Consider the following 13,041-nt stretch of genomic DNA (forward strand, 5'->3'; position numbering starts at 1 on the left):
CACCATCTACCACCTTATTCTGAATGGGTTATGGTCCAGCAGGTTTAAAAAACAAAGGGCCCCTTCAGGTGCAGGGATCCTGCTGCATTGTGGGTAACAGGTGCACACTGGGCTCCCTGAAATATATCCAGGAGAGACATTTTATTGAAGGTCTGCACTGCATGGATGCTGGTCAGTTTCAGTGTTGACCTCTACTTGTGAGAAAGGCATCTCCTCTTCCCACGAGATGATGCCATCCAAAACAATGACTCTCAAAGTGACTCACATGCCCGTTGCCCCCCCACCCAAAATGGATCTCAGAGACTGTCTTGGCTCAGGCTCGGCGCTCCACTGTCAGCCGCGGATGGCCGCAGGGTTAACAGTGTGACCCAAGCGTCCTCGGAAGTGCTCGGAACGGCGGGAATGTGGCCGGCGGCCAGGACAGAGGCCACTTTCCCACACCGTGGCACTCGGCCCCACTTGGAAAAAGGGAGGGGATGTTATGTGCGAGTTGGGTTCCCAAGCGGGGCCCTCGGGGGCCGCGTTTAGCCACTAGAACAGTTTCTGAGTGCCGTCCCTCTTTTCCTATCACAGGAACTTCTTCCCAGCCATTTAAATCAGTGTTTCCCAACCCGGTCCTCGGGGAGCCCCAGACGGTCCATGTTTTTGCTCCTTCCCAGCTCCCTGCCTGGCAGCCCACATTTTTTCCTGCCCAGTAGGGAGCTGGGAGAGAGCAAACATGTGGACTGCCTCGGAGACCTCGAGGATCTGAGGAGAGTGTTTACATTCTTGCTTCATGCTGCTGCACAGTCACCCCGCCACACGATTTCTTCCAAGTAAATCAGGTGGCCGTACTAGCCAGGAGAAGGGAGGGAAGTTGACGTAAATCGAGGATATTACCGCTGGGATCTGATTGGAGAAAAAAGTGGTGGGGGGGGTAGGGGTCCGAGATAGTACTAGAAAGCTTTTTTCCTCCTTTCGAGGCTTAATGATTAATGTCTTGCAGATTGTTCCCATTTCGCATGGCTCTCGCCTCCAATGACATCGCACACAGTAGAGTACTTTACTTTTTTGTTTTGAGCTAAGCAGAATTTCTTTAAAAAAAAAGAAGCCCAGGATTTAAAGAGTAAGTGTATGTTTCACCAGCCCAGAGGAGATGCCCCTCGCTGCCGTCGGGCCATTATCAGGCAGCCCTGCTGTGAGACGCAGGATTTAAAAAGCACGGCGTGTGCAGCCACAGCCCGGAATCTTCGGAGCGTGTCAACAGGCAGGTTATTGTGCAGCCTCCCGGACCACAAGTGGCCTGTTGTCTTTGCGGACAGACTAAAAGAAAACACTGTGGCCGGCCAATCAGCACGGACTGGCTGCCCCTACACCCTGCACACAGAGCCGCCACCCCCGCCCCCCCCCCCCAGCACACGTGTCACTCAGACAGCATCCACGCGGGTAATAACTTCTCCCGCAAAGCTGTAATTTTCCCCATTTCAGATGTCAGACTTGGAGGTGTTTATCTGGCAAATTGAGTACATTTTCCTGGGAGCCTAATTCTTTTTTATTTGCCTCATTTTTCTCAAATGCCGACGCCCACTTTTCCGAACACACTCGCAGTGTTTTCACTGACAGCTCTTCAGCCGCTCTGACGCAGGCACAAGCTTAGGGTGTGAGCCGGACTCTCCGACACTTACGGCACGTCCTCCAGGCTCCGCCTCAGCCACAAAACCTGCGACTGCATCCCACAGACTTTAAATTCACAAACCAGCTTAACCACGTTTATGGACTGAAGGTGAGTTTCAGGGCAGCTTGTCACGTCAAGGGGGGGGGGGGGGGGGGGGGGGTCACATAAATGAGTGAAACCGCACGGTAACCTCTCCGCAGCCTGGCACTAAGCTGTCTGTTACACCATTAAACAAAAGCAAACAGTCCCCCCTCACGCCCCCCTCGAGCTATCTGAGGCTGATAAGGTTGTGGAGACAGACTCTGCCCCCCTGCCAACATGAACTCTCCCAGATCTCTAACGAGAAGCAAGAGACAGCAAACAGAGAATCAATCAGGCAGTTACCGTGGAGTGACAAGACTCCCTTGGAAGAAGGCAGTGCTGACGGTCCTGGTGGCTCCTTGGTGAGCAGAGCCACTCGCAGCTCAGGGCTGCCTGTACAGTCCCGGAGAGTACTTACTTCTGCTGGGCTGAGCGCTGGCTCTCAGTGACTCCGGCAGAATCCTGGCTGTGGATCCACGGAATGAACAGTGTCCGGAGCTAGTGAATCATTCTCTGAGGTACGCAGCGAGCCGGGCTGGAAAATCGCTGGGAAGCTGGGAGAGCCTTTGCCGGAATGAGCCCACTCGCTCTGCCTCATGCACACTGTTTCTCCCTGCACTCCTCAGCACCTCCCACTTCAGTGACAGAGCCAAACAACAAAGGAGCAAATCCCTGGAGCTGGGGGGGGGTGGGGGGTGGAGTCAAACTCGGCAAGTAGCAGCTCGACCCCTACCCAACTTCAAAATGGAGATAAACAGCACTACAGTCCATACTACAGTGCATACTACAGTGCATACCTGTTACCAATGCTTAAACTTATAGCCAAGGAGGAGACCATATGATTTTCAGATGCAAAAAATACTGGGCATCTGGTTCTCATTTGGGTGGGATTTATTTCATTTTGAATGGAATACTCCTCAAGTTGACACGTGAAGTACTGACTAAGTACCGCTTCCAAAACACATGCTGAGAAAAATTTTGGAATTGCCAGAATTCCTGCACTGACTGCTACAAATCTGTGGCCTGATCCTCATAATAATAACAACAGATTAACACAGCCTGATTAAACAAATCACACACAAACCAAAGTACATTTTCTGTCTTTCTGAACACACTTTAAACATCAGAGTCTGGAAAAAGTAAGATCAACAGACCACATTTTAGCAGCAATCAAAACAGGAATCCATGGCAATTCCAGGGGGTTCACAAACATTTACCCACCACAGTACAGCATGAAAACTCCGGAGCAAAAAAACTGCCAAAGAAATTTCCAGACACGATCCCTGTAAACAACTTGAAACAGTTGCATGAAATGGATCGACCCAAATGTAGCGCAGAAGGACTGTGGCTCGAGTCCAATCCCCATCACAGGCCACTCAGGGCCGTGTAAAAGAGGCCCCCAGGCCGCCACCTCGGGGTCTCTGGGGCCCCCAAACAGGAAGAGGCGGGGTCATGGATTTCTATGACGGAAAAACATCACCTTAGACCAGCAGTGACAGTTCATCTGTTTAATAGTGCAGTTTACTATTGCAGGGCTGTGTTGCATTGGGATAATATGCAGTCAAGTGACGTGGGAATAGCCAGTTCCCGAACAAAGGCAGTTACAGCAGTTGGTGTGTCACTGGCCAGCCAGTAGAATGCAGAATTTCTAATCTTGTGTAATCCACCTCCGTCTGATTTGTTTTGGCCCCGAGTGAACAGGAACAATGGGGACGTCACGGGTAATCAGCGAATGGCAGCAACCTTGGCAGAGACCCGCGGGTGGATCTATAGAGGCAGCGGGGCGAGTGTTTACATTGCCCCCTGAGCCTCTGTCGTCCCCCCCCCCCCCCCCCCCCCGCCCAGCCAGCTTAAGAAATCCAGGATGACACAGAGCAGTGCTGCTGAAATGCAAGCACAAGAGTGACATCTTACTTCTCAAGATATTCAACAGAATGCTACGGCACCTTAAACCAAATCTCCATTTCATTCCAAAACCCCTCTGGAACTGGCAGCCAGTAAGAGTCAACGAAGAGGGCAGGTAGAGACGCAACAGTGCTGACGTCCCGCAGGAGAGGAGAGGGGGTGCACTGCAGCACAGGCACCCATGCTAATTCGAGCAGAATCTCACCCCAGTAGCCTTGCCAGGACATGCCGGTATTTTAGTCAACAAAGCGTGCAAGGAAAACATCAGCGATGGGGTTTTATGCGCGTCGATGTCGAAAGGACAGCCATGGAGCTGCGGCACGTCATCCCACTGTCCCGTCTCACAGAAGGGGCGTGTTTTTTTCGTAATCTTGGTCCGGTGCCAGTCAGCGACTGATGTGGCGTGACTCCACCGCAGACGGCCTGAAGTGGGCCTCGCTCTGAGCGGCCGTCTGTCGTCTGGAAAGCAACGGGCTCCGGTGGAAATTGCTGCGCGCAGTTGGACGGCCCATCATGAGATCCCTGTTCCGCCTCTCGCTTTTACCCCTAAAGTAATTTGAGGATTCGCTTCTCAAGGACGTTCGAAAGTCAAGCACTGGACAAGGGGAGGGGGCTAACATGAGTTTGGAACTTCACTTTCCACCATTAAAATATAATAGGATCATTTGAATGCATTAATTATCAAAAAAAAATGAAATGTCAAACAAAACTACACCCACAACATATCCCTCAGGGGGAGTACAGGGGACACCCTGCATGGGTCACAGTGTGTCACAGACCTGACACTCACACATTTTGGGGAACTCCCAACTGGGGCACCCAGGGTGAACCCGCATAAACACAGAGGGAAAATGCAAACTACACAATCATAACCATTCAATAACCAATCATAACAATTCAAGCATGTTGTCAAATTCCAACCTGTCTCTCTGTTAAACTGCAAGACTGCAAGCTTTAAAAACTTGTGGATTACTGCTTCTCTGTATGATAGAAATTCATCCTTAAACTGTCTGCAATAATGAAATACAGTGCTCACTAAATTATCTGATATATTCTAATCTTTGGCATCATTTTAGTACTTAGGCATGGTGTTCAGGATTAGTGGCTCTACAATAAGGCTCCTGATTGAACTGCTGGTTCAGCAGCCAAGGTGATGGGTTTTGCGCCCCCTACTGGTGAAAACTGTGGCTTTATTCCTCCTGCCAGATTTCTTTACTTCAGACACTGTTGCTGACTCCATCGGGTCAAGGGGACGGGGTGCAAGATTTCTGCAAAATCAGAATCAGAAGAGAGTTCCTACTGCAGTAACGAATAAGGAATGAGTCTCCTGACCCTTCGCACCCACATAAATTCTGCAGTGATTTTTGACATGAAATCGAAAGGCATTGGCTTTTATCTACAGGTGCTTCAGTCTCTTTTGATGGCTATCTGGGGTGTTAGTGCAGCTGGGATGTGCAGCATCCCGCTGCTGGAGAGAACTTCAAGTCTGTCTTCAAGGGCACTGACAGTTGGCAACAAAACAGACATCATTTCAGTTCAAAGACTAACCTGAAGCAGAAATGATCCATCGCTAACTGTGTTGACGTGCGATTTTTCTTCACTTCAGGATTCATTAATTGCTTTTTGGCAGTCATTTTGAGGATTTCCATTAACTATGATAAGTGAAGCCTGTTATGCATAAAATCGATAGCTATTCAGTTGCAGTGTGTCATTTGAAATACCCGCCCTTTTTAGGTGTGTGTTTATAGATGTCAATAGTAAGGTGGATGACAGGCGCTAACTAGCATTTAGCCAAAGGACATGAGGTTTGGGAGGCAGCAAATCCGATTCGCCTGATGAGGACAGACCTCTGCTGTCAGACTGCGCTCTTATGCATCGTGCTTAGCCCAGCTGTTGGCGTTAGCCCCGCCTGTCATGCCTGAAGGGGTTTTCAGAAGAGATGGACCCGTACAGAGAGAGACATGTTGTTTTGCAACAGCAGAAAGGCAGAGTGCATCATCAACGGAACAGGAATGCGCAGTTTCATGTATTTTTCTGTGATGTTTTTTGTGCAATAAACTCATACTTTCTCAAAAGGCAAAGAAAGCTTCAAGAGGAAGAAAAAAAATGCCAGAAAGACTAAGAGCCTCTTACAATGGTATCAAAAGAAGAGATGTTCAGCATAGAGTAAACCCAGCAGACAGGCGTTTCTCTGCCTTTTTCTTCTCTGTTCAGATTCTCAAGGGTCCATGTGTTCCCAAGGCGATGCTGTTTTTGGGGCTCTCCTCCTCCCCCTCCCTCTGTCTCCCTCCCCAAAAAAAGAAGCAGCATGCTGCAGCTTGATAGATCCCAGCCCCCCGCACCTTATTTGAAGCGGCGGCGTAACTCACAGCTCAGTAGCCCCTCACTTAACCTTCACCGCCATCCTGCCTCTACAAAACGAAAGTTGCGGAGCGGTGCAACTCGCCGTAGAAAATCCTCTGCTCCTCGTGATCTTCCAGAAGTATTTATTTCTCAGTGACCCATTTGTCTATACATAGGCTATACAAAGGTCAGCGATTCATGTACTTTTTTTGTTCCAGCATGAACCATATTCATAAAAGCGGAGACCCCGTGACAATTCTAAAGATCTGGCAGATTCCCCGAGATATTTACTAGCCAGTCACATGATCCTCAGACTGAATCTGCTCCTCTGCTATTCACCGCACGCCTTCTGTCGATGAGGCTCATCTGATTCATGGCTTACCGGGGGGGGGGGAGCAGCCTGCATCCAGGCCAGTGCTAAGAAAACGCACTTTACACGCTTGGAAGCTCTACGCGGCTTCTGCCGTGATGCCGTGCGGACAGATGGCTCGCTGGCTTCGGCGCGGCGAGAGCTTAGCATTCAAGCGTCATGAGAGTAATTCACTTTGCTGCACCCCACTTGACATATGACGGCTATATCAAAGGCCAGAGTGATGTCTCGCCCCATGTCCCCGAAGGCGTGCGATTGAGCTCGCATATCTGCTCCTGTATGGCAAATAAAGAGCCAAACAATACCAATGTCAGCTTAAATCCCCCCCCCAGTCACAGATGCTGGTAATAAATACAACAGGGTATTTCGGCAATAATGGAGTCATGTGGTGCGGGTGGAGGTTCTAAGCTAGGTGTTGCCACAGATTTGAATGAACAGATGTTGACATCAGCTATTTAAAGCTACTGAGATACTGACACAGGTAATTCATGTTTAGCGTGTTTATGTTAGCGTGGCCAAGGGAGACCTTGTCTCCATGGAGCTATTTACTAATTTCACTTAGTGTTGCACTAGTGTTGCGCTTAATGCAAAGGGGTGAGTGTGGGGGGGGGGGGGGGGGGGGTAGGGATTGAAGGGGTGAAAGGTCAGAGGTCATGAAGGCAGCAGCAAGCAGCAGCTGTTGGGAAACGTGGATGTACATCACAGGAGCCAGGTCTCTAAGGCCTTCAAATAGGCCAATTAACTGGCTGCAGTTAATTGACTGGTGCTTTCCTTTGAGTGCAATAAACACAGATTTACATTCCTTAAAAAAACACACACACGTGGATGGAGAGTTGACTGAATAAAGTAACCTTGTATGAGTTCTAAGAAAACAAATTCAGCATTATCCTTATTGCAGTGGCGTTTTATGCAGTGGCATTATATTTAATACGCGTTAAAACTGAGGCGCCCTTTGTCTGCATCCCAATCAGCACGGCGGCAGCATCTGAGAGACTTTGGCTGCACCAACACCAGACGAGTCGCAACAAATCTGCCGTCATTTTAAGAACCACGTGTTTTTCTAAAAAAACTGAAGATAAAACAGCTGTAGGATACTTTAAGAGCTTCAAATAACCGGTGGAATCATGCTTAACTGAATTACACTTAGCAGGCGGTTGTTATGTTAGGGTTTTACGACTGGGACAAACACTAGGTCTCCTCAGTAAATGCTTCTTGAGCAGTTGCTGTAATCCTGCACGTAATTCCATCCGAACTGAGCAAGATTGGACAAACCCATATCTACCAGGAATGCCTGAAGCCATTAACCGCACAGGGCCACAGTATCGATCCTGAGACGGAGCGGCTCAGCTTAAATGCTGCACACATAAACAGCAAAACCTCCAGCAGCAAATGCAACCTTTTAAATGACTGAGCCGTGGCCAATAGGGGTCAAATTTCATGGTTGCTTGACACCACCGGTTTTCCGAAAGAAACAGGGCAGGCAGTTTCCCTTTGAGATCCCAGCCATAGCTCCTTTATATTGAAGGAATAACTATAACTATCAACTCAGGTGGCGAGTTCAGGTCCAGAGAGAAAAACTCCAGACCGAGATTTTGTTTCAACCAACCAGCTGAGCATAAAAGTGTCACAGTCACACAGTACTCAGCTGGTTGGTATTGGATTTTTATTTCTGGACCAGAACTATCCACCTTTGGTCTTGGCTAATTTGCCATAAAATGCACTGGGCATTTTCCACATAATGCCAAACTGAGTTTGCTCAACCCAAGACTTTAACACGGAAGTCAGCCGGAAAATGGCTCCCCTCTAAATCCAAACATTGCTGGCTGGCTGCCCACTAACACTAACGACTGAAATGCAATACATCACGCAAATCTGTGGCAAACGAAAGACGAGATGGAAGGAAATCGGAATTATGTTTCCAAATTCATTTGTACAATTGATTTCTGTGGTTATATAGAAACCCCAGTGTTCAGTGAGTGTGACTTGGCACGCACCAGATTACAGGTGAAAGAAAACGTACCTCTTTTCTTAATTTGTTTGAATCAATAAAATCTTAAATTAACAATGATGTTTTTGTGTAGTCGCTTTATGTAATACAATTCCGTCTAAATAACAAATGAGTACTGAAGCCATTGCTTTCCTGGTGTGAGTGGTTGTTTTATTAATACTTTCTGAGCCCAAGAGCACTGGAAGGAGTAATGAATCAATGCATTCATTTTAAAAACAATGTAATGCAAAAGCAATTTGCAGAAATGCATCCAGTTGCAATCCGGTTACTTTAGTTCTTATTTAAAATGGTTCATATATACAAACATATACAGAAAAATGAAAGGACAGAATTTACATGACAGTAGACAAAAAATGCACCATTCACTTGTACAATGCAAGTAATATCGGATAAAAGCAGGTTTATGATAGCCAGTTGCTGCTGTAACAGTGGGAGAGAATGTCAGATTTCTGCATCTTCAGTAAAAAGTGTACATGTTCCTTTAAGCACAGAGGCATGCGTGTCTGTGTCTGTGTGTGTGTTTGCCTGCGTGTGATGTGTTTCTGTGTGGTGTGTCATTGTGTGTATGTGTGTGTGTTTTATATGCACTTGCATGCAAGGGGTTGAGCATCCTGTATTTCAGCCTTATTTCGATGAACATCGAGCAATGTGCTCATTGTAAATGCTGTGTCTGAGGAAGATGGAAGACGGAGGGAAGCAAAAAGTGATGACATGGGTGCAAAATCACCTGACCTTAACACCAGTGAGGTCATTTGGGATGAAATAGATCAAGGCTGCGCAGCCAGCTAGTGCAGATCATTCTTGGCTGCTTCTCCAGCAGCGTTGGGGTTGCTTTCAGTAACACATGTTGAGTCTTTCATTGGTAGACTGCCTAGAGTTTATTCAGCTGTAATCAATGTGTCTCTTTTCCGGAATCTATGGTTTAGCCCATTTTTTTCATTGCATAGGTGGGGTTTGTCTTTTAATATTTTTCCGTAATTAACTGCCATTCTGTGCCTCATTCCTTCTGCGTGTGGCACTGACACAACTTAATCTCTAACGAAACATGAGACGCAAAGTGTTCAAAAACTACGGTGTGGCTTTGTATTTGTGAATCTGCTCGTGTGTGAATGTTTTTGTGCAAACATATCTATCTCTGCACCCATCTGTGTGCCTGTCTGTCTCTCTCTCTCTCTCTCTCTCTCTCAATGTGTCTGTCTGTCTGTCTTTTTGCCTGTCTGTGTCTTTCTGTTTCCGTGTGTCGATCTGCGTCTGTCTGTGTGCCTGGGTCTGTCTCTCTCTGTCTGTCTCTCTGTGTCGTGTGTTATTGTGTCCACCTGTATGTTTTTTGTAACTGCCACTGTGCTTTAGATGTTGGACTAATATGAGTATAAATGTAATATTTCTTCATTGGTCGGTGCTGCAAAGTGTTTGAACTAAATAGGCCCAGGCAGCTGCCCCTCTCCCCAAAAGTGCACCACCACAGACGCTGTGTATGTCTGCTGGGCATTAGCGAACATAGTCCAGTATTCTTGCATTAGCATTTTAGCGCTGTTCAAACTAAGCTTAGTGCAGCATTCCGGTGGAGATTAGTACCATGCCGGTACAACGCCAGTAAGCCTTCGCGCGCAGATCCAAGTCAGTGCATCATTATATAAAAGCGTGAGACCCAGACTGTACTCGTGGTATTGACTGCCCCCTAGGAGAAGGGCATGGGAACTACACATAAGCTGAAAATGGTGCTTGGAGAGCCTCGGGAAGTAAGATACAGAGACACGACAAGCATATAAATGCCTCCCCCGCCCCCCCTCCCTCCCCCTCCGCCGAGGCTCAATGCTGAGGATTGGGGGACAGAAAGAGCAGACTTCCACGGTTGTCTGCTGAGGGGAGAAGGCGGCTATAAGCTGAAGGACCCCTACCCAGCTACTGGGCAGATGTTCCTGCATCGATGGTGTCTCCTTGCAGATGTAAATGTACCATGCGTTCACCTCGCAGTCCCTAATGCAGCCACCCTCGCTGTTCCTATAGCGGTCAGCACTGTATCCTAACAGAACTCAATACAGTTTGTAATTAAATTCAGCATTTCGTTCTTATGGAGCTCCATGCAAGCCTATAATCAAATGTATTACGGTCTTGATGGATTTGAGCACAGTGCTGAAAATGAAATTCAGCACAGCTCTCTAAACGAGCTGGCAGAAAGGTGCGGGCAGTGACTGACCCCGGCTTTATCTTCTGGTAGCTTTTCCAGGGCCTGTTTGCTTCTTCCTGCTGCATGTTTCCCTTCTCCTGACTCAGAAACAGCTGTCTTTTATTTTCATTCCAGCTCAGTATTTTGTGGAGGCCATTTCCCCTCCCATACCAAATAAAGCCTCCTCTCCTCCATCGCATCCCTGTGTCACTTGGCTTGCAGATAGCTTAGCGATCTACTGTAGTTATTTAAAAAATCTCGGTAGCGCATTTCAGCGCAGGGTCCTGGAGATCAGCGCCGGCTCGTAATGGACATGAACACAGAGCTGTAAATGAGCCGAGCTCAGTGTTGCAGTGGATTCCAGCACAGAGTCCTATCAGAACATGGGTATGCTGTTCAAACTGAGCGTGGCACAGTGTTCTCGGTGTCTGCATTTTTCGAGACCCACTGAGCCAATGAAGCGGAACCGAAACCTCACTTTTAATTGCTATAATTCTGGCTGAGAGGAAGACAATGGCACAAACAGCCTTGGCGAACGGCAGTGTGGCCTCACTGTAACCCTACTGACCCACATGGTACGAACTGACTACAGCTCCCTGGCTTTAGAGTATCTGGAAGGAAACAATGCAGCCCCCCCCCCCCCCCCACATGTTCCCATATTCAGCTTTGTAGACTGTGGCCCAGACACTGTGCCTGTATGGGACACAGGCACCACATCCAAAACGTGCACACGTACACAAAACAGATGCAATAGCGCCACAATGGGCAATCATTCTCACTGGTTGTCTTGGCAACAGAGTCATGTCCTTTGCATTAATTCCTTTACATATTGGGAAACCATCTATGCATACTAATAATAATTCCCACTAAATGAAGCGGTTTGTTGCAAGCAGGACCAATGATAATTACAAAACGAGCCACAGGGGACCCTAGAAGCGCATTTTACACAATGTCGTATTTCCTGCAATCTTCACTTTTCAGCAAAGATAATAATAAATGTGAAAGTTGTCTGACCGAGTTGTCTGAAAAATACTCGTTTTGTTTGAGAGAAGGCTCACGCCGCATATCTGATAAAATATTCACTGGATTGCTAAAGTTTAATTTAAACCGTCAGTGAAACAAAGGAAAAAAATTAAATTCATTTAAGCATTTTTAGCAAATGCAACGTTTTGACTACAATAAATACATTTGATGTAATTATCGTAAAATCAAATCAATCTTGCATAATCACTTCAAAATAATAAGAACTTTTCAGATATATTCTAATGAAGAGCTCTTCAAATGAAGGAATGGTTTGAAATCAGGTTATCACTGCGTACTCGCGAGTGCCTGTCCGCGTACTCACTCGCAGATTCGTCATGATGTATTTCATCCATTCAACCGTTAACAGCTGGACTCCCTCCAGGGGAAGAAGCGAGGGAATAAAATGCCGCGCGGGGTGCCGGTCTGTAGGCTGCCACACAGAGAGCGGTCGGGAAGTGCAGGCAGGCTAAACGTGATGTTGAAATGGACTTCATTCACGCATCAATGTCAATGTACATTAATATAAAGTGAGATACTGAAACCAATTCTAATTCTAGTGACCAAGATGTGACAAAGGACACAATAGAGTATGCAGTAGGCAAACACAGACACACACACATGCAATTGTTTGTCTTGACAAGCCTCTCCTTTACAGAAAGCTCACGCAGGTCTGAGTACACGCAAGAGAACTTTCCGACGTCGGCTTTGCAGAGAATTCCGAGCGTTTCTGCTGTCCACGAAAGGTCTGCTTTTAAATGCGGTCTAAAAGGCTCATGAAGGAGGAGAGCACCATCCCCATTCCCGGTAGCACAAACTTTGTGCTTGAAAGACGTGGGATCACCTTCTTGAGGGGGATTAGAGACGCCCAGGCGAATCCCAGCTCATCTTACCTCACCATGGTTACCAAATCCTGAGTAGGGGCTGCCACGGCGACCGTGGTGAGCAGGATCTGATCTATTGCCATGGCGCCCAAGTGGCAGGTTGGAGTGGAAGCCTAATTCATTCATTACCCTGCTGGAGAGCCGTCCCAGCTTCACCCAGAAACAATGCAGCCCCATTGTGCACGACCCGGGGAGACTTACCGGCTCGCTCCGCTCTGCGACTCCCCCACGCCTGCAGCCAGACAAGCCCCAGTACCGCAGGGATCCCCAAAAGAGCCACAGCGGCCAGCCCAGCGCGATGCACGCACACGGCAGCTGCCAGCCGGCGAATGAGGAGGGCCAGGCAGCGGAGGGGGCTGTCCCTCCGAGCCCAAGAGCATTACATCATAGGCTGCTCGGTGAGGGGGGGGGCGGGGGGGGCGTGAGGACAGGTGGGGGGGGGGGGGTGCGATGGCCTGCTTTGTGAAGCCAGCCGCACCTCCTTTCAGCGTGGCTCAGCAATGCAAGGGCTTAGTATTATCGATGTTGCTATTGATGTCATTAAAAGACCACCACTCTGCTGCTTGTGCGTGCGTGTGTGTGTGTGTGTGTGTGTGTGTGTGTGTGTGT

General features: G+C 48.0%; 1 protein-coding gene across 3 annotated transcripts in view; it reads right to left on the minus strand.

Annotated features, from left to right (window-relative positions):
• Nucleotides 1-12,760, minus strand: part of LOC125706075 (semaphorin-4B-like) — a 46,457-nt gene extending 33,697 nt beyond the window's left edge. Inside the window, exon 1 of one of the 3 annotated variants that reach the window (XM_048972562.1) lies at nt 12,634-12,760. The gene's annotated coding sequence lies outside the window, so the exon portion shown is untranslated. Of the gene's footprint in view, nt 1-2,038; nt 2,372-12,633 lie in introns of those variants that run through there. The other 2 variants (XM_048972560.1, XM_048972561.1) reach the window with 2 other exon arrangements.
• Nucleotides 12,761-13,041: the final 281 nt, after the last annotated feature.

This window comes from Brienomyrus brachyistius, chromosome 13, assembly GCF_023856365.1.
Source record: "Brienomyrus brachyistius isolate T26 chromosome 13, BBRACH_0.4, whole genome shotgun sequence".
In the NCBI taxonomy this organism is placed as follows: Eukaryota; Metazoa; Chordata; class Actinopteri; order Osteoglossiformes; family Mormyridae; genus Brienomyrus; species Brienomyrus brachyistius.